This window comes from Dendrobates tinctorius, unplaced genomic scaffold (assembly GCF_039654945.1).
Source record: "Dendrobates tinctorius isolate UK_male_01 unplaced genomic scaffold, ASM3965494v1 ptg000096l, whole genome shotgun sequence".
NCBI classification, from domain to species: Eukaryota; Metazoa; Chordata; class Amphibia; order Anura; family Dendrobatidae; genus Dendrobates; species Dendrobates tinctorius.
The window spans coordinates 278,641-299,700 of record NW_027361764.1 but is presented as its reverse complement, the minus strand read 5'-3'; the positions used below and the strand labels follow the sequence as shown (position 1 = coordinate 299,700).

Genomic DNA, 21,060 nt, shown 5'->3' with positions numbered 1-21,060 from the left:
TCGTTCTAACAGGAAGAGCTGGAGGACGTCCTCCTTAGTGGTTGCTTGGCTCCCTTGTACCCACTGTAGCAGTGACCGCTGTAATTTACAAGCCCATTCAGCGTGTGTATCGGTTACACGTTTTATAAGTCAGCGGAACTTTTGGCGGTAGGCCTCTGGTGTCAGCGCATACTGGGCCAAGATCACTTCTTTGATCCGCTCATAGTCCATACAGTCCTCATCAGGTACCGTGCGATAGGCGTCCACTGCCTGGCCTGTCAGCTTGCTGGCCAGAATCTGAACCCGTTCCTCCGGCTTCACTTGATGAAGGGCACACTGCCGCTCAAAGTCCTGCAGAAAGCCATCAATGTCTTCCTTTGCCTCCCCCAACTGTCGGAAGGCATTATACTGGATCTTTTTGTGGCTTACTGTTGAAGGTACCTGGTCGAAGGCCAGAGCTCCCCCTGCTCGCTGGCTCTCCTCTCTCCGCTCTGCCATCTCCATCTTGGCCAGCTCCACTTTGGTCCGCTCTGCCTTCTCCATCTTGGCTAGCTCTATCCTGGTCCGCTCGGCCATCTTTTCCTTCAGATCAGTACGCACATCAGCCATCACCTCTCGTATGATCTCTACTGCAGGGTTTAGGCCATAGAACGCCAGTCTGTTCTTTACCTCCCTCTGGAATTCGGTCTCCTCCACATTCACATTGGGGGGCGCTGCACTGTCTTGTTCCATGATGGCTGCTCTCAAATCCGCTTTTGTATTGTTGCTGGCGATCAACCCTCGGGCTTCCACCAGATCTTTTAATGTAGTCCTCTTTAACTTCTGGTAGTTATTTTCCATTCATTCCTTTCCTCCTGTAGAAGGGGTATCAAATACCGCTGTCTGCCACCAGTGTAACGGGGTCTGCCCAGGCTGGGGTACCTCTTTCAATACCACTCTGTGTTTTCGGAGGTCCGCTCGGCGTTGGCTGGAGTCTGAATGAATGACGCTGGCTGGAATTCCTTGGTTACATGGGCGCATATAAAAGATCACTGCTTCTCCACGTATTTCCAGTCTGACAACACTTTACTCACAGGACACAGAATATATCACACAGATACAGAGGGCAGGCCAATAAAAAAGCGGCAGTCCAGACATGCATTACAAAAGCCACAGGTGGCCGGAGCCTGCCGATATTTACTGTGGGAATTACAAAGGTGGGGGGGCGGCTGGGCGCAGCCTGTGGGCTGATGCATTAGGGACATGCATCTCACATAGAACCTATTATACATACATATAACTGCACAACACATTCTGGGTGCTGAGTGGTTCTGTAGCACGTAACAGGAAGAATTATAGAATTGAGGAGAGTTCCCTCAGAGGGAGGAAAGGAGACGGATGTGTCTTGTGCAGCTCCAGTCAGCAGGAGTTGCTGGATTGACTTATGTAGAAAGCTCCCTAAAAGGAAAGGTGGTTCTTCTGAGACACGGTTGGAGCGTACTACCCTTGGGGCTCATTCCATGCTGACAGACGTCAGGTGGGGAAGAAACTTGGTCGCAAAGGCTCACAGCCCCTAGCCTAGTGAGCATACTTCAGGCCGCCACTAGCAAGCCGATAGCTGTGGTGACTTTATGCACCACAGCCCCTACCACAGTTATTCTTACTAGAAAGCCAGCTACATAGGATCACAGAAGCGAAGGGTACATGTTGTCTGACAGGATTCGCAGCTGCAGGCCTGGGACATTAACTGTAAAGTGCTGGAAAGGAAGCAAAGTGGAAAGCAGCATATTGTGTGGAGACGGCCAGGAAAGGGTACATACTGACAGGGAGTCCTGGAAGGGTGTACTTCATCTTACCTGGAGGTTGGCTGGATCCCTCACCTGAAGGACACAGCACTGAAGCGGGCATCTGTACTGCAGACAGAACTGTGAGTATAGTCTTGGAACTGCATTCAAGTGTGCCTCTGCCTTCTTCCTGCGTCTTCAACTCAGCACTGCTACATCCTTTACTCCACACTACACCACCACCTCTAAATTCCTCTCAACTGCTCTGGGACCACAGCTCTGCCTGTGGAGAGCTATTACACCTCAGCTGCCTCATACCATCTGTCACAGAGGATCTGCAGTGCAGCGCTGGTCACCTTTGATCAGAATACTATAGGTGGCGTCACGAATATTACATACAAACTCTATCCCTATTCAATTCCCTTAATTTTACATGAACGCCTGGGGCCACGGACTGGGTCACTGCCACTGTGACACATCCCTTTAAGACACCGGCCCAGTACAGAGTAACCCACGACACCTGGGGTGCTTCACAGGCATATGTTGATGTTCAGTTCAGACTCCACACATAAGACCTCAGGAGTGGACATGGATGTCAGATGGATGTACCATACTCCAGAACTTTGAGGACTGCACCAAGATGGTGAGCGGTGATTACACAATAATTAGTGTCACCATCCCGCTTCTCAGCATTCTGAAAAGCTCTCTGCTCACAATTAAAGAGGATGCTTTGCAGGCAGAGCACGAGGACATGGAGCAAGGAACCATGCAGGATGATTACATTCAGCCCAGCCTCATGTCATCACAACGTGGATTGGTAGACAATGAGGAGGAGGAGGAAGAACAGGAGCTACTTTCATGTGATATAGACGGTACTAGAAGCACAACTGTCATGTCCTCTGCTCAGCGTGGATGGGCTGAGGACAGGGAGGAGGAGGACAGCATGATCAGTCGTCCTGTTGGTGAAGACACAGAAGTCTTGCCTGTTAGAAGTCTGGCATGCATGGCTGACTTTATGTTGTGCTGCGTTTCCTTTGACCCTCGCATTATAAAAATTTTCGGTGACACTCATTACTGGTTGGTGATACTTCTAGACCCACGCTACAAGGAGAACTTTCAATCTCTTCTTCCAGAAGCAGAGAGGTGTACAAAAATGTTGCTGTGCCAGAGGGCCCTTGTAGCGGAATTAGTGAAAAAATTCCCATGTGAGAACGCTGGCAGCAGACGTCAGAGTTTGTTGTACAACCAAGGAATAAAGGCGAGAGAGACAGAAGTACAATCCAGCTCAGGCAGAGGAACAATGGCAAAGTTCTGGGACAGTATTCTCCGACCCTCCCATCGTGCCGGCACAGAGGCAAGGGGTGGTGTCAATGTTTGGGAAGATGGTGAGGGAGTACCTTGCAGATCGCACAAACGTCCTCCGGGATTCCTCTGTGCCTTTTAATTATTGGGTTTCCAAGCTGGACCCGTGGCATGAACTGGCTTTCTACACCTTGGGGGTCCTGGCCTGCCCTGCTGCTAGCGTTTTGTTAGAGCTGGTTTTTAGTGCCGCTTGTGGAATTATAACAGATAAGCGCATCCGCCTGTCAACTGACAATGCTGACAGGCTGACTCTTATAAAAAATTGACAAGGGCTGGACTGGGCAAGACTTCTGTACACCACCGAATGAAAATAGCGAAACATAACCTCAAATACATTGTCTTTTTTGGGGAGGTGTATTTACAGGCACCTCTTCACAATCACACATGGGATACGTTTCCTGATTTGGTCTGTTTGGTGTTATCCTCATCCTCATCATCCACAACCAGTAGAACATCTGGGCGAACGTATTTTGTGATGCAAAAGTCACATAGTTTTTGGCAAGGGTGTTTTTATGATGCCCGTTACTAATAACCAAAACAAATGTTACTCCCCCAGCGGTAACTGTCATAAAACCGAGATGTACGTATATTCTTCCCATTTATTCTTATATTTACCACTTTTCTACCAGTGGAACATCCTCTTAGGATCTAGTGTATACCTCTCCAGTATAAAAATAGTGAACTCCATGTTAGATTTTATTGATATCCCTGTCTCTGAGCTGTTGCTAGGGACAAACATCTCGTGGAACACATTCTGGCTTCATATCTATGAACCTGTGTTCGCCCCTCCCTTTTGTTATTTTGTGTCATAGGAGGATTCACATTTTTTATTTATTTGCTTGGTTTCAGTATGATTTATCATTATGTCTTCTCATTCTCCGCCACTAGATCACCAGGGTTAACGTGTTCCGTGCTGCTACAGCCATTGTCAAAATCCTAACAAGGGTGTTTGTTTTTGATGGGCGTTAAATACTTGTTAAGGAAAAGGTTGAGGTGTACCCCACAGGGGAAAACGTTTGCCAGCCAACACTCTTAGTGTATGGGCATTACAAGTCTAGGAGACACGCTCCTTTTTAATGGGACATTTTTTGTTAAGAGGCCCTCCTCCATGTCTCTTCCAAGGGGGACTGGGGTTGTTGGGGTGCATATGACTTGGTAGCAGGGCAGGCCTTGCAGTCAATGCATAAGAAAACAGAATGGGAGTACAAAATGAATAATGTGAAGTGGATTTTCCTGGGCGCATCCAGTATGTGGGTTCAAAGGCTTTTTGGGGTGCATATGAACTTGGTAGCAGGGCAGGCCTTGCATTCAATGCAATGTAATTCTTGGCAGTACATCCACCCACTGCATAGGCTATAACAGTGTAGGAGACCCACTGTTTAATAATGGCCCTTTAAGCAGATTAATGCTGCCTGATGCCCCGGTAAAAATAGGCTCTGTGACTTTAAGAGTCCAAATGTTAGGGTTGGTGGAACGCACCAAATAATAAAGAGATGGTAATAAGGTGTGTTTGCAGCCCGGGGTCCACCGTGCAGAGATGTTAACTGCTGCTCGGTAATGGCGGGCACTAAATGGCGGTATCGCACTGGACACACGTGGGTTAAACGCAGCCCCGTATGTAGTGGCTACGGGCTCTGTTGCTTCACAGAGCCACGGTACCGCGTAACACAGATGCCGTACCCTGTTAACTGTCACAGGTCACAGCTAAGTCAGCGCTAGTGTGCGGTCACAAGACTCTGCCCCAAGGACGTGGGGTAAGAGCCTCTCAAGACCCACTAGGCGCACGGCGTCGCAACTGCAAATGCCACTTATAGACGCTGGCTACTGTGAAGTGCAGCCAAAGTGCACAGTGGCGTACAGGCAAAGCCTCTACTTGGCGCTGAAGCTAGGCCCTGACTCTGCCTCCTACCCCCATTATTAGCCAAGGCCCTACCTGGCAAGGCTGGTCACACATGCGTACCAAGAGTAGGGGTTTCTTAATGAGTCAGTCACCAGAGACATTCATACCTGCATACAACACTCATTCCACATGGTCTGTACTAGCGCACTGCCGTGCGATCCTTTCATAACCGCAGCTTTCCAGGACCTTGCTGATGACCCAATCTGAGCTGCTTGAGGACCTCTGCATGTGACCTCCGACCACCAATGAGCGGTCATCTCACAGGCACGATCAGATGGAGAAAAGCAGGACTTATTCCCAGGAGCGTCTGCTCGCCTCTGACTAATGCAGGATGCTATAGCTGAGCCTGGGTCGGCAGCAGCAGCAGCAGCAGCAACCAGACGCATAGCATTAGCCTGAGCAAGACGTTGGGACCAACGTCTCTGCTGAGCAGGAACCTCTGTGGCTGCCGAAGAATGGGAGACTGCAGAGGACATGGTTTGAGATGACCCCTGTGCAGAAGTGGAATCTAAGTAGGGAAACTCAACGCCTAACACCCTCCTTCATAAATGAAACAAGATGTGTCTGGTGATGTGTCACACACCACATGGCAGCTAGGGTTGGTAAATGTTGCATTTGTTTTGGTTGCAAGCAATGTAAAGGTTGAAAAACGGTTCAAAAACGCTGCGTCTGAACTAAGCCCAAGTGGGGGAGGAACATTTTGGTCTGGGGTTAATTATTTTGCCTTATATACAAGTCATTAACCTGGAAAGGATGTGCATTAACATATATCCCAGCAAAATCCATTTTGGTAGGTTTTTTGGTGCACCGGTAAAAATGGCAAGAAACTCCTGTGACCCAGGAGTCAGGAATGCTTCCAGGGGCGATCCCCATGATGTCCCCGTCTCATTTGAGCAGTGTCTCAATCATTTTCAGACATTTTTAGGCCTTAAAAGGACCCCCGGGGGGATCGCAGCAAAAATGCTCGGGTCTCCCATAGACTTACATTGGGCTCGTTGTTCTGTCCGAGTACTCCATTTTGCTCGACGCGAACAACAAACACCCGAGCATTTTAGTACTCGCCCATCACTAGACTTAATAGCTGTCTACAAATATCTGAAGGGCTGTCACAGTGTAGTGGGATCATCTTTATTCTCATCTGCACAAGGAAAGACTAGAAGCAATGGGATGAAACTGAATGGGAGGAGACACAGATTAGATATTAGAAAAAACCTTTCGATAGTAAGGGTGATCAATGAGCGGAACAGGCTGCCACGAGAAGTGGTGAGTTCTCCTTCAATGGAAGTCTTCAAAGCGAGTGACAGCTATGGTAGGGGACACTCACCTGGCTGATGAATACAGCGGGTGAAGGCTATAGTAGGGGACACTCACCTGGCTGATGAATACTGCGGGTGATGGCTATAGTGGGGACACTCACCTGCTGATGAATACTGCGGGTGACGGCTATGGTAGGGGACACTCACCTGCTGATGAATACGGCGGGTGACAGCTATGGTAGGGGACACTCACCTGGCTGATGAATACTGCGGGTGACGGCTATAGTAGGGGACACTCACCTGGCTGATGAATACTGCGGGTGACGGCTATGGTAGGGGACACTCACCTGGCTGATGAATACTGCGGGTGACGTCTATGGTAGGGGACACTCACCTGGCTGATGAATACTGCGGGTGACGGCTATAGTAGGGGACACTCACCTGCTGATGAATACTGCGGGTGACGGCTATGGTAGGGGACACTCACCTGCTGATGAATACTGCGGGTGAAGGCTATGGTAGGGGACACTCACCTGCTGATGAATACTGCGGGTGACGGCTATGGTAGGGGACACTCACCTGGCTGATGAATACTGCGGGTGACGGCTATAGTAGGGGACACTCACCTGGCTGATGAATACTGCGGGTGACGGCTATGGTAGGGGACACTCACCTGGCTGATGAATACTGCGGGTGACGTCTATGGTAGGGGACACTCACCTGGCTGATGAATACTGCGGGTGACGGCTATGGTAGGGGACACTCACCTGCTGATGAATACTGCGGGTGAGGGCTATGGTAGGGGACACTCACCTGGCTGATGAATACTGCGGGTGACGACTATGGTAGGGGACACTCACCTGCTGATGAATACTGCGGGTGAAGGCTATGGTAGGGGACACTCACCTGCTGATGAATACTGCGGGTGACGGCTATGGTAGGGGACACTCACCTGCTGATGAATACTGCGGGTGACGGCTATGGTAGGGGACACTCACCTGGCTGATGAATACTGCGGGTGACGGCTATAGTAGGGGACACTCACCTGGCTGATGAATACTGCGGGTGACGGCTATGGTAGGGGACACTCACCTGGCTGATGAATACTGCGGGTGACGTCTATGGTAGGGGACACTCACCTGGCTGATGAATACTGCGGGTGACGGCTATAGTAGGGGACACTCACCTGCTGATGAATACTGCGGGTGACGGCTATGGTAGGGGACACTCACCTGCTGATGAATACTGCGGGTGAAGGCTATGGTAGGGGACACTCACCTGGCTGATGAATACTGCGGGTGACGGCTATGGTAGGGGACACTCACCTGCTGATGAATACTGCGGGTGAAGGCTATGGTAGGGGACACTCACCTGCTGATGAATACTGCGGGTGAAGGCTATGGTAGGGGACACTCACCTGCTGATGAATACTGCGGGTGACGGCTATGGTAGGGGACACTCACCTGCTGATGAATACTGCGGGTGACGGCTATGGTAGGGGACACTCACCTGGCTGATGAACACTGCGTGTGACAGCTATGGTAGGGGACACTCACCTGGCTGATGAACACTGCGTGTGACAGCTATGGTAGGGGACACTCACCTGGCTGATGAACACTGCGGGTGACAGCTATGGTAGGGGACACTCACCTGGCTGATGAACACTGCGTGTGACAGCTATGGTAGGGGACACTCACCTGGCTGATGAATACTGCGGGTGAAGGCTATGGTAGGGGACACTCACCTGGCTGATGAATACTGCGGGTGACGGCTATGGTAGGGGACACTCACCTGGCTGATGAATACTGCGGGTGAAGGCTATGGTAGGGGACACTCACCTGGCTGATGAATACTGCGGGTGACAGCTATGGTAGGGGACACTCACCTGGCTGATGAATACAGCGGGTGAAGGCTATAGTAGGGGACACTCACCTGGCTGATGAATACTGCGGGTGACGGCTATGGTAGGGGACACTCACCTGCTGATGAATACTGCGGGTGACGGCTATGGTAGGGGACACTCACCTGGCTGATGAACACTGCGTGTGACAGCTATGGTAGGGGACACTCACCTGGCTGATGAACACTGCGTGTGACAGCTATGGTAGGGGACACTCACCTGGCTGATGAACACTGCGGGTGACAGCTATGGTAGGGGACACTCACCTGGCTGATGAACACTGCGTGTGACAGCTATGGTAGGGGACACTCACCTGGCTGATGAATACTGCGGGTGAAGGCTATGGTAGGGGACACTCACCTGGCTGATGAATACTGCGGGTGACGGCTATGGTAGGGGACACTCACCTGGCTGATGAATACTGCGGGTGAAGTCTATGGTAGGGGACACTCACCTGGCTGATGAATACTGCGGGTGACAGCTATGGTAGGGGACACTCACCTGGCTGATGAATACAGCGGGTGAAGGCTATGGTAGGGGACACTCACCTGCTGATGAATACTGCGGGTGACGGCTATGGTAGGGGACACTCACCTGGCTGATGAACACTGCGGGTGACGGCTATGGTAGGGGACACTCACCTGGCTGATGAATACTGCGGGCGAAGGCTATAGTAGGGGACACTCACCTGGCTGATGAATACTGCGGGTGACGGCTATGGTAGGGGACACTCACCTGGCTGATGAGTACTGCCGGTGACGGCTATAGTAGGGGACACTCACCTGGCTGATGAATGCTGCGGGTGACGGCTATAGTAGGAGTCACTCACCTGGCTGATGAATACTGCGGGCGAAGGCTATCGCAGGGAACTCTCACCTGGATGAATTTTGCAGGTGACGGCTATAGTAGGGGACACTCACCTGGCTGATGTAAGCTGTGGCTGGCACCGGGTACTTCATCCCATTAATCGTGATGATCACATCTGGCATTGACCGCATGTCGCTACAGGTCACATGGTACTAGAATCCCAGAGAAAATCACATTCAAAGACAGCTCTGCCATATTGCTCACATTATCTATATTATCTATATATAAATAATCGCCTGATCATGTCTGTCTGTAACTGAAATCGCGGGTCGCTGAACGGTCGCGGCCGCCAGGCCACAACCAATCAGTGACAGGCGCAGCTGTTTGTAATGGTAAGCTGCGCCTGCCGCTGATTGGTCGCGGACTAGTGGCCGCGACTAATCAGTGGCAGGCGAAGTCGGGCGCAGGCCTTAATCTGTAAAAAAGAGAATTAAAATTAAAAAAAAGGTTATTCTCCCCTTCCGACGGCCTCCTGTCTTCTTTCCACGCCTCGCGTTCCCAGTAATGCTTTGCGGCTTAGACGACTGATGACGGCACTCTCGCGAGAGCGAGAAAGAAGACCAACATCAAAGCATTACTGGAAACGCGAGGCCGGGCGCATGGAAAGAAGACAGGTGGCCGTCAGAAGGTGAGAATAACTTTTTTTAATTTTTTAATATTATTTTTTTGCATGCTAGAGGGACTCGGCAGTGATTGGTCGCGGACAGAGGGCCGCGACGCTGATTGGTCATGGCTACACGGAAAGGGGGGTGAGGGGACCATGCATACCAGGAAAGGGGGGTGATGGTGAGCATACATACCAGGAAAGGGAGGTGATGGTGAGCATACATACCAGGAAAGGGAGGTGATGGTGAGCATACATACCAGGATTGGGGGGTGAGAGGACCATGCATACCAGGATAGGGGGTGATGGTGAGCATGCATACCAGGATTGGGGGGTGATGGTGAGCATACATACCAGGATTGGGGGGTGAGAGGACCATGCATACCAGGATTGGGGGGTGATGGTGAGCATACATACCAGGATTGGGGGGTGAGAGGACCATGCATACCAGGATAGGGGGTGATGGTGAGCATGCATACCAGGATTGGGGGGTGATGGTGAGCATACATACCAGGATTGGGGGGTGAGAGGACCATGCATACCAGGATTGGGGGGTGAGAGGACCATGCATACCAGGAAAGGGGGTGATGGTGAGCATGCATACCAGGATTGGGGGGTGAGAGGACCATGCATACCAGGATTGGGGGGTGATAGGACCATGCATACCAGGATAGGGGGTGATGGTGAGCATGCATACCAGGATTGGGGGGTGATGGTGAGCATACATACCAGGATTGGGGGGTGAGAGGACCATGCATACCAGGATAGGGGGTGATGGTGAGCATGCATACCAGGAAAGGGAGGTGATGGTGAGCATACATACCAGGATTGGGGTGTGAGAGGACCATGCATACCAGGATTGGGGGGTGAGGGGACCATGCATACCAGGATTGGGGGGTGAGAGGACCATGCATACCAGGATTGGGGGTGATGGTGAGCATGCATACCAGGAAAGGGAGGTGATGGTGAGCATACATACCAGGATTGGGGGGGTGAGAGGACCATGCATACCAGGATTGGGGGGTGAGAGGACCATCCATACCAGGAGAGGTGGGTGAGGGGACCATGCATACCAGGAAGGGGGGTGAGGGGACCATGCATACCAGGAAGGGGGGTGAGGGGACCATGCATACCAGGATTGGGGGGTGAGGGGACCATGCATACCAGGAAGGGAGGTGATGGTGAGCATACATACCAGGATTGGGGTGTGAGAGGACCATGCATACCAGCAAAGGGGGGTGAGGAGACCATGCATACCAGGAAGGGGGGTGAGGGGACCATGCATACCAGCAAAGGGGGGTGAGGGGACCATGCATACCAGGAAGGGGGGTGAGGGGACCATGCATACCAGGATTGGGGGGTGAGAGGACCATGAATACCAGGAAAGGGGGGTGATGGTGAGCATACATACCAGGATTGGGGTGTGAGAGGACCATGCATACCAAGAAAGGGGGGTGAGGGGACCATTCATACCAGGACTGGGGGGTGAGAGGACCATGCATACCAGGACTGGGGGGTGAGGGGGACCATGCATACCCCGAAAGGGGGGTAAGAGGTCCATGCATGCCAGGATAGGGGGTGAGGATACCATGCATACCAGGATAGGGGGGTGATGGTGAGCATACATACCATGATTGGGGGGTGAAAGGACCATGCATACCAGGATTGGGGGGTGAGAGGACCATGCATACCAGGATAGGGGGTGATGGTGAGCATGCATACCAGGATTGGGGGGTGATGGTGAGCATACATACCAGGATTGGGGGGTGAGAGGACCATGCATACCAGGATAGGGGGTGATGGTGAGCATGCATACCAGGATTGGGGGGTGATGGTGAGCATACATACCAGGATTGGGGGGTGAGAGGACCATGCATACCAGGATAGGGGGTGATGGTGAGCATGCATACCAGGATTGGGGGGTGATGGTGAGCATACATACCAGGATTGGGGGGTGAGAGGACCATGCATACCAGGATTGGGGGGTGAGAGGACCATGCATACCAGGAAAGGGGGGTGATGGTGAGCATGCATACCAGGATTGGGGGGTGAGAGGACCATGCATACCAGGATTGGGGGGTGATAGGACCATGCATACCAGGATAGGGGGTGATGGTGAGCATGCATACCAGGATTGGGGGGTGATGGTGAGCATACATACCAGGATTGGGGGGTGAGAGGACCATGCATACCAGGATAGGGGGTGATGGTGAGCATGCATACCAGGAAAGGGAGGTGATGGTGAGCATACATACCAGGATTGGGGTGTGAGAGGACCATGCATACCAGGATTGGGGGGTGAGGGGACCATGCATACCAGGATTGGGGGGTGAGAGGACCATGCATACCAGGATTGGGGGTGATGGTGAGCATGCATACCAGGAAAGGGAGGTGATGGTGAGCATACATACCAGGATTGGGGGGGTGAGAGGACCATGCATACCAGGATTGGGGGGTGAGAGGACCATCCATACCAGGAGAGGTGGGTGAGGGGACCATGCATACCAGGAAGGGGGGTGAGGGGACCATGCATACCAGGAAGGGGGGTGAGGGGACCATGCATACCAGGATTGGGGGGTGAGGGGACCATGCATACCAGGAAGGGAGGTGATGGTGAGCATACATACCAGGATTGGGGTGTGAGAGGACCATGCATACCAGCAAAGGGGGGTGAGGAGACCATGCATACCAGGAAGGGGGGTGAGGGGACCATGCATACCAGCAAAGGGGGGTGAGGGGACCATGCATACCAGGAAGGGGGGTGAGGGGACCATGCATACCAGGATTGGGGGGTGAGAGGACCATGAATACCAGGAAAGGGGGGTGATGGTGAGCATACATACCAGGATTGGGGTGTGAGAGGACCATGCATACCAAGAAAGGGGGGTGAGGGGACCATTCATACCAGGACTGGGGGGTGAGAGGACCATGCATACCAGGACTGGGGGGTGAGGGGGACCATGCATACCCCGAAAGGGGGGTAAGAGGTCCATGCATGCCAGGATAGGGGGTGAGGATACCATGCATACCAGGATAGGGGGGTGATGGTGAGCATACATACCATGATTGGGGGGTGAAAGGACCATGCATACCAGGATTGGGGGGTGAGAGGACCATGCATACCAAGAAAGGGGGGTGAGGGGACCATGCATACCAGGATAGGGGGGGTGAGGGGACCATGCATACCAGGATAGGGGGTGGGGAGACCATACATACAAGGATAGGGGGGTGATGGTGAGCATACATACCAGGATTGGGGGGTGAGAGGACCATGCATACCAGGAAAGGGGGGTGAGAGGACCATGCATACCAGGATTGGGGGGTGAGAGGACCATGAATACCAGGATAGGGGGTGAGGAGACCATACATACCAGGAAAGGGGGGTGATGGTGAGCATACATACCAGGAAAGGGGGGTGAGGGGACCATGCATACCAGGATAGGGGGGTGATGGTGAACATACATACCAGGATTGGGGGGTGAAAGGACCATGCATACCAGGATTGGGGGGGTGAGAGGACCATGCATACCAGGAAAGGGGGGTGAAAGGACCATGCATACCAGGAAAGGGGGGTGAGGGGACCATGCATACCAGGATTGGGGGGTGAGAGGACCATTAATACCAGGAAAGGGGGGGGGGGTGAGAGGACCATGCATACCAGGATTGGGGGGTGAGAGGACCATTAATACCAGGAAAGGGGGGGGGTGAGAGGACCATGCATACCAGGATTGGGGGGTGAGAGGACCATGTATACCAGGATTGGGGGGTGAGAGGACCATGCATACCAGCAAAGGGGGGTGAGGGGACCATGCATACCAGGATTGGGGGGTGAGAGGACCATGCATACCAGGATTGGGGGGTGAGAGGACCATGCATACCAGGACTGGGGGGTGAGGGGACCATGCATACCCCAAAAGGGGGAAAAGAGGACCATGCATACCAGGATAGGGGGTGAGGAGACCATACATACCAGGATATGGGGTGAGGATACCATGCATACCAGGATAGGGGGGTGATGGTGAGGATACCATGCATACCAGGATAGGGGGGTGATGGTGAGCATACATACCAGGATTGGGGGGTGAAAGGACCATGCATACCAGGATTGGGGGGTGAAAGGACCATGCATACCAGGAAAGGGGGGTGAGAGGACCATGCATACCAGGATTGGGGGGTGAGAGGACCATGAATACCAGGAAAGGGGGGGGTGAGAGGACCATGCATAACAGGATTGGGGGGTGAGAGGACCATGCATACCAGGATTGGGGGGTGAGAGGACCATGCAAACCAGCAAACGGGGGTGAGGGGACCATGCATACCAGGAAAGGGGGGTGAGGGGACCATGCATACCAGGATTGGGGGGTGAGAGGACCATGCATACCAGGATTGGGGGGTGAGAGGACCATGCATACCAGGAAAGGGGGGTGACGGTGAGCATACATACCAGGATTGGGGGGTGAGGGAACCATGCATACCAGGATTGGGGGGTGAGAGGACCATGAATACCAGGAAGGGGGGGGTGATGGTGTGCATACATACCAGGATTGGGGGGTGAGGGGACCATGCATACCAGGATTGGGTGGTGAGAGGACCATGAATACCAGGAAAGGGGGGTGATGGTGAGCATACATACCAGGATTGGGGTGTGAGAGGACCATGCATACCAAGAAAGGGGGGTGAGGGGACCATGCATACCAGGATAGGGGGGTGAGGGGACCATGCATACCAGGATTGGGGGGTGAGAGGACCATGAATACCAGGAAAGGGGGGTGATGGTGAGCATAGATATCAGGATTGGGGTGTGAGAGGACCATGCATACCAGGAAAGGGGGGTGATGGTGAGCATACATACCAGGATAGAGGGTGAGGGGACCATGCATACCAAGAAAGGGGGGTGAGGGGACCATGCATACCAGGATAGGGGGTGAGGGGACCATGCATACCAGGATAGGGGGTGAGGAGACCATACATACCACGATAGGGGGTGAGGATACTATGCATACCAACATAGGGGGTGATGGTGAGCATACATACCAGGAAAGGGGGGTGGGAGGACCATGAATACCAGGAAAGGGGGGGTGAGAGGACCATGCATACCAGGATTGGGGGGTGAGAGGACCATGCATACCAGGATTGGGGGGTGAGAGGACCATGCATACCAGGACTGGGGGGTGAGAGGACCATGAATACCAGGAAAGGGGGGGCGAGAGGACCATGCATACAAGGAAAGGGGGGTGAGAGGACCATGCATACCAGCAAAGGGGGGGTGAGAGGACCATGCATACCAGCAAAGGGGGGTGAGGGGACCATGCATACCAGGAAAGGGGGGGTGAGGGGACCATGCATACCAGGAAAGGGGGGTGAGGGGACCATGCATACAAGGAAAGGGGGGTGAGAGGACCATGCATACCAGCAAAGGGGGGGTGAGAGGACCATGCATACCAGCAAAGGGGGGTGAGGGGACCATGCATACCAGGATTGGGGGTGAGAGGACCATGCATACCAGGAAAGGGGGGGTGAGGGGACCATGCATACCAGGAAAGGGGGGTGAGGATACCATGCATACCAGGATTGGGGGGTGAGGGGACCATGCATACCAGGAAAGGGGGGTGGGAGGACCATGAATACCAGGAAAGGGGGGGGTGAGAGGACCATGCATACCAGGATTGGGGGTGAGAGGACCATGCATACCAGGATTGGGGGGTGAGAGGATGATGCATACCAGGACTGGGGGGTGAGAGGACCATGAATACCAGGAAAGGGGGGGTGAGAGGACCATGCATACCAGGAAAGGGGGGGTGAGAGGACCATGCATACCAGGATTGGGGGGTGAGAGGACCATGAATACCAGGAAAGGGGGGGTGATGGTGAGCATAGATATCAGGATTGGGGTGTGAGAGGACCATGCATACCAGGAAAGGGGGGTGATGGTGAGCATACATACCAGGATAGAGGGTGGGGGGACCATGCATACCAGGAAAGGGGGGTGAGGGGACCATGCACACCAGGATTGGGGGGTGAGAGGACCATGCATACCAGGATTGGGGGGGTGAGAGGACCATGAATACCAGGAAAGGGGGGGGTGATGGTGAGCATACATACCAGGATTGGGGGGTGAGAGGACCATAAATACCAGGAAAGGGGGGTGAGGGGACCATGCATACCAGGATTGGGGGGTGAGGGGACCATGCATACCAGGATTGGGGGGTGAGAAGAACATGCATACCAGGACTGGGGGGTGAGGGGACCATGCATACCCCAAAAGGGGGGTAAGAGGAGCATGCATACCAGGATCGGGAGTGAGGATACCATGCATACCAGGAAAGGGGGGTGATGGTGAGCATACATACCAGGATTGGGGTGTGAGAGGACCATGCATACCAGGATTGGGTGGTGAGGGGACCATGCATACCAGGAATGGAGGGTGAGAGGACCATGCATACCAGGACTGGGGGGTGAGGGGACCATGCATACCCCGAAAGGGGGTAAGAGGACCATGCATACCAGGATAGGGGGTGAGGATACCATGCATACCAGGAAAGGGGGTGATGGTGAGCATACATACAAGGATTGGGGGGTGAGGGGACCATGCATACCAGGATTGGGGTGTGAGAGGACCATGCATACCAGGAGAGGGGGTAGAGGGGTAGCATGCATATCAGGATTGGGGGGTGCATTATGGCATTGTTATTAAATCTTCAAACAAAAAAATGCATACAAATTCTAGAATACTCGATGCGTTAGAATCAGGCCACCATCTAGTAGATTATAATTTACCAATAGAGGAGATAAATAAAAGGACGAGGAGTAAAATGAGATTTACAATGAGCAGTGTAGTATGAGCTGTAGGGTGAGGTGTAGTGTAGTATGAGCTGTAGAGTGAGGTGTAGTGTAGTATGAGCTGTAGGGTGAGGTGTAGTGTAGTATGAGCTGTAGGGTGAGGTGTAGTGTAGTATGCGCTGTAGGGTGAAGTGTAGTATGAGCTGTAGAGTGAAGTGTAGTGTAGTATGAGCTGTAGGGTGAGGTGTAGTGTAGCATGAGTTGTAGAGTGAGGTGTAGTGTAGCATAAGCTGTAGAGTGAGGTGTAGTATAGTATGAGCTGTAGTGTGAGGTGTAGTGTAGTATGAGCTGTAGTGTGAGGTGTAGTGTAGTATGAGCTGTAGGGTGAGGTGTAGTGTAGTATGAGCTGTAGAGTGAGGTGCAGTGTAGTATGAGCTGTAGAGTGAGGTGCAGTGTAGTATGAGCTGTAGGGTGAGGTGTAGTGTAGTATGAGCTGTAGTGTGAGGTGTAGTGTAGTATGAGCTGTAGGGTGAGGTGTAGTGTAGTATGAGCTGTAGTGTGAGGTATAGTGTAGTATAAGCTGTAGAGTGAGGTGTAGTGTAGTATGAGTTGTAGAGTGAGGTGTAGTATGAGCTGTAGGGTGAGGTATAGTGTAGTATGAGCTGTAGAGTGAGGTGTAGTGTAGTATGAGCTGTAGGGTGAGGTGTAGTGTAGTATGAGCTGTAGAGTGAGGTGTACTGTAGTATGAGCTGTAGGGTGAGGTGTAGTGTAGTATGAGCAGTAGAGTGAGGTGTAGTGTAGTATGAGCTGTAAGGTGAGGTGTAGTGTAGTATGAGCTGTAGGGTGAGGTGTAGTGTAGTATGAGCTGTAGAGTGAGGTGTAGTGTAGTATGAGTTGTAGGTGTAGTGTAGTATGAGTTGTAGGTGTAGTGTAGTGTAGAAATCGGAAAACCAGGGGAAGAGTCTTGAGGAGATCATTTGCATATTCCCAGTGCCTTCTGGGATAAGTGAAGCGTCTCCACGAGCTCAACGATCACTGGGTTTTGGCCGTTGCAGCTGAAAAGAGGAAATCGGAAAAACCGCGCGACTATCGGCGCGCAAATTTTGGCTCATCTTTCATCGTTTTTGAGAAAATTCAATATGGAAGAGGCCAGGAGCCATTTGGTGAGCTGCATTTCTTGCTACATGTTCACAGACTTACCAGTGGAAAAGCCAAACTTCACATGCCACAAATGCAGCTTGTGTCCCTGTTGGAGGAAAAGTTGGAAAATCTCGAAGAGAGGTTAGCTACGTTGAAGATCATTAAGGAAGGTGAAGAGTTCTTGGACAGAGCAGAATTATCTCTTCATGTTACAGAAAGAGAAGAAATTCGAAGTGCACCTGAAGAAACAGAGGAATGGAGACATGTGACCCAGAGAAGCAGGAGGATCAGGAGGCAGTCAGCACCCATACTGCTCAGAAACCAGTACCAGGCTCTCACGCAGGAAAACGATGAAGAAATACATCAGGATAAGACTTTGCCCACAAACAGCAACCTTGTACGCCTTCAGAGTCCTCCTGGATGGAGAAAGAAAAATGTTGTGAAGAAGAAACGGAGAGTGGTGATCATGGGGGATTCCCTGTTGAGAGGAACAGAGGCCGCTATCTGCAGACCGGATATAACTTCAAGAGAAATGTGCTGTCTTCCAGGTGCAAAAATTAAAGATGTGTCTGACAGGATATCAGGACTCTTCAGACCTACAGATGACTACCCATTCCTGCTACTACATGTGGGGACAAATGACACCGCAAGAAACGACCTGGAAACCATCTGCAGAGACTTTGAAGACTTAGGCAAGAGAGTGAAAGAACTGGGAGCGCAGGTGGTCTTCTCTTCCATCCTCCCAGTGGATGGCCATGGAACAAGGAGGTGGAATAAGATTCTGCAGGTGAACAACTGGCTACGTCGATGGTGCCGTCAGCAACGATTTGGATTTATGGATCACGGAGTGAATTACCTTTACGATGGACTACTTGCTAGAGATGGGGTGCACCTTACGAAGACTGGAAAGCATGTATTTGGAAGTCGCCTTGCTACACTTGTAAGGAGAGCTTTAAACTAGAACAACATGGGAAGGGAAGCAAAAGACCAGAAAAAGCCATACACCTGACAAATGCTATTGAGAACTCTGCTATTAGAAGTGGAAAGGAAGAACAAAGACAAAAGAATCTAATTAATAAAAATATTGGAGAAAGAGAAACCAATCACAAACTAAAATGTTTCTATACTAATGCACAAAGCATGGGCAACAAACAAGGAGAACTGGAACTACTAACACAGGAAAAGAAATATGATGTCATTGGAATCACTGAAACTTGGTGGGACAATACACATGATTGGAATACAAGACTAGAAGGATACAACTTATTTGCAAGAAACAGACTTGATAAACGAGGAGGGGGTGTCGCATTGTATGTTAGAAACGCGTATATCTGCACAGAGATTGAAGCTTCAGAGACTGGGAGTTCTGTGGAAACTGTTTGGGTAAGAATACAAGGACAGAACAATGGAAAGGACACCATTGTAGGCATTTACTACAGGCCGCCTGTGCAAGCTTAAGATATGGATGAAGTCTTTATGCATCAAATGGCCAAGTTCTCCAAAAAATATGACATAGTTGTCATGGGAGATTTCAACTATCCAGACATTTGTTGGGAATCTCTCTCAGGCAAAACTAACAGGTCAAGGAAATTCTTATCCTCTCTTGCTGACAACTTTATCTTCTAAAAGGTAAAGGAGAAAACAAGGGGAACTGCTACCTTGGATCTAATCCTTATAAACAGGGAGGAAATGGTTGAGGAGGTAAAAGTGGCTGGGACCCTAGGAGGTAGCGACCATGCTATTTTAGAATTTTGGATAACTAGAGGCGGAAGACCTGTGAAGACTCAGACGTCAACGTTAGATTTCAGAAAGGCAGATTTTAAGGGATTCAGAAAGAGAATTGGAGGGATCCAATGGCTGGATATCCTTAAAGACAAAAATGTCCAGGAAGGATGGGAAATCTTGAAAAATGAAATTCTCAACGCACAGTTGTTAACAATTCCGAAAAGAGGGAAGAATAGGAAGCATTTAAGGAAACCAGGATGGATGAACACAGAACTTAAGCACATGCTAAAAAGGAAGAAAAAAATGTTTATAAAATGGAAAGAGGGAGGCATATCTAAAGAAGAATATAATGCTGTCTGCAGAACCTGCAGGGCACAAATCAGATTAGCTAAAGCTGAAAATGAATTGAGGCTTGCAAGAGATGTCAAAAGCAATAATAAAGGATTTTGGGGATATGTCAAAAGTAAAAGAAAAGTCAAAGATGCTATAGGATTTTTACAGGATGAAAATGATGAAATGGTAAGACAGGATGTTGAGAAGGCTGAACTTTTAAATTCCTATTTTGCATCTGTTTTCTCTCAGAAAGGAAATGTAACATCAACTGTTATTCACTGTCCTATTAAGGGAATAGAAGAATCCAGGATATCTATAAACAGAAAGATAGTGAGGAAACACTTAGCTAACCTAAATGAATTCAAGTCTCCAGGTCCAGATGAATTACACCCCAGAGTACTGAAGGAGATAGCAGAAGAAATTTTTGAACCCCTCTCCATAATCTTTGAAAATTCTTGGAGAACAGGAGAAGTGCCAGAAGACTGGAGAAGAGCAAATGTTGTTCCTATCTTCAAAAAGGGGAAGAAGGTGGACCCAGGCAACTATAGGCCGGGGAGTCTGACTTCTATACCAGGAAAAATCTTTGAACAAATTATTAAACAACATGTATGTCAATACCTGGATAAGAATGAAGTGATTAAACAGAGTCAGCATGGGTTTGTAACTAATAAGTCATGTCAGACTAATTTAATTTCCTTCTATGACGGTATTACTGATTGGGTGGATCAAGGAAATGCTAAATGTAGATATAGTATATCTTGACTTCAGCAAAGCATTTGACAAAGTCTCTCATACAATCCTTATTGAAAAAATGACTAAGTATGGAATGGACAAGGCAACTGTTAGGTGGATTCATAACTGGCTTAGTGATCGGACCCAAAGAGTGGTCGTAAATGGCTGCACATCCAGTTGGAAGAATGTCTCAAGTGGGGTACCACAGGGCTCTGTCCTGGGCCCTGTATTGTTCAACATCTTTATCAACGATTTAGATGAAGGAATTGAGGGTAAACTGATTAAATTTGCTGATGACACAAAGCTAGGAGGGATAGCTAATACTAGAGAAGAGAGAGAGAGGATTCAAAAAGATATAAATAAACTGGAGAAGTGGGCAGCAACTAACAGAATGGTTTTTAACAGGGAGAAATGCAAAGTACTACATCTGGGCAATAAAAATGAAAAAAGCATATATAGAGTGGGAGGAATAGGGCTAAGTGACAGCACATGTGAAAAAGACTTGGGTATACTAATAGATCACAGACTGAATATGAGTCAACAGTGTGATGCAGCAGCAAAAAAGGCAAATGCAATTCTAGGATGTATTAACAGAAGCATACAGTCTAGATCACGTGAAGTCATTATTTACCTCTACTCCTCTTTGGTCAGACCTCATCTGGAATATTGTGTCCAGTTTTGGGCACCACATTTTAAAAAAGACATCAACAAACTGGAGC

The 21,060-nt window shown here is 50.5% G+C and overlaps 1 pseudogene; it reads right to left on the bottom strand.

The window, feature by feature from the left end:
• Positions 1 to 21,060, bottom strand: part of LOC141098874 (pepsin A-like) — a 374,150-nt pseudogene that overhangs the window by 96,016 nt on the left and 257,074 nt on the right.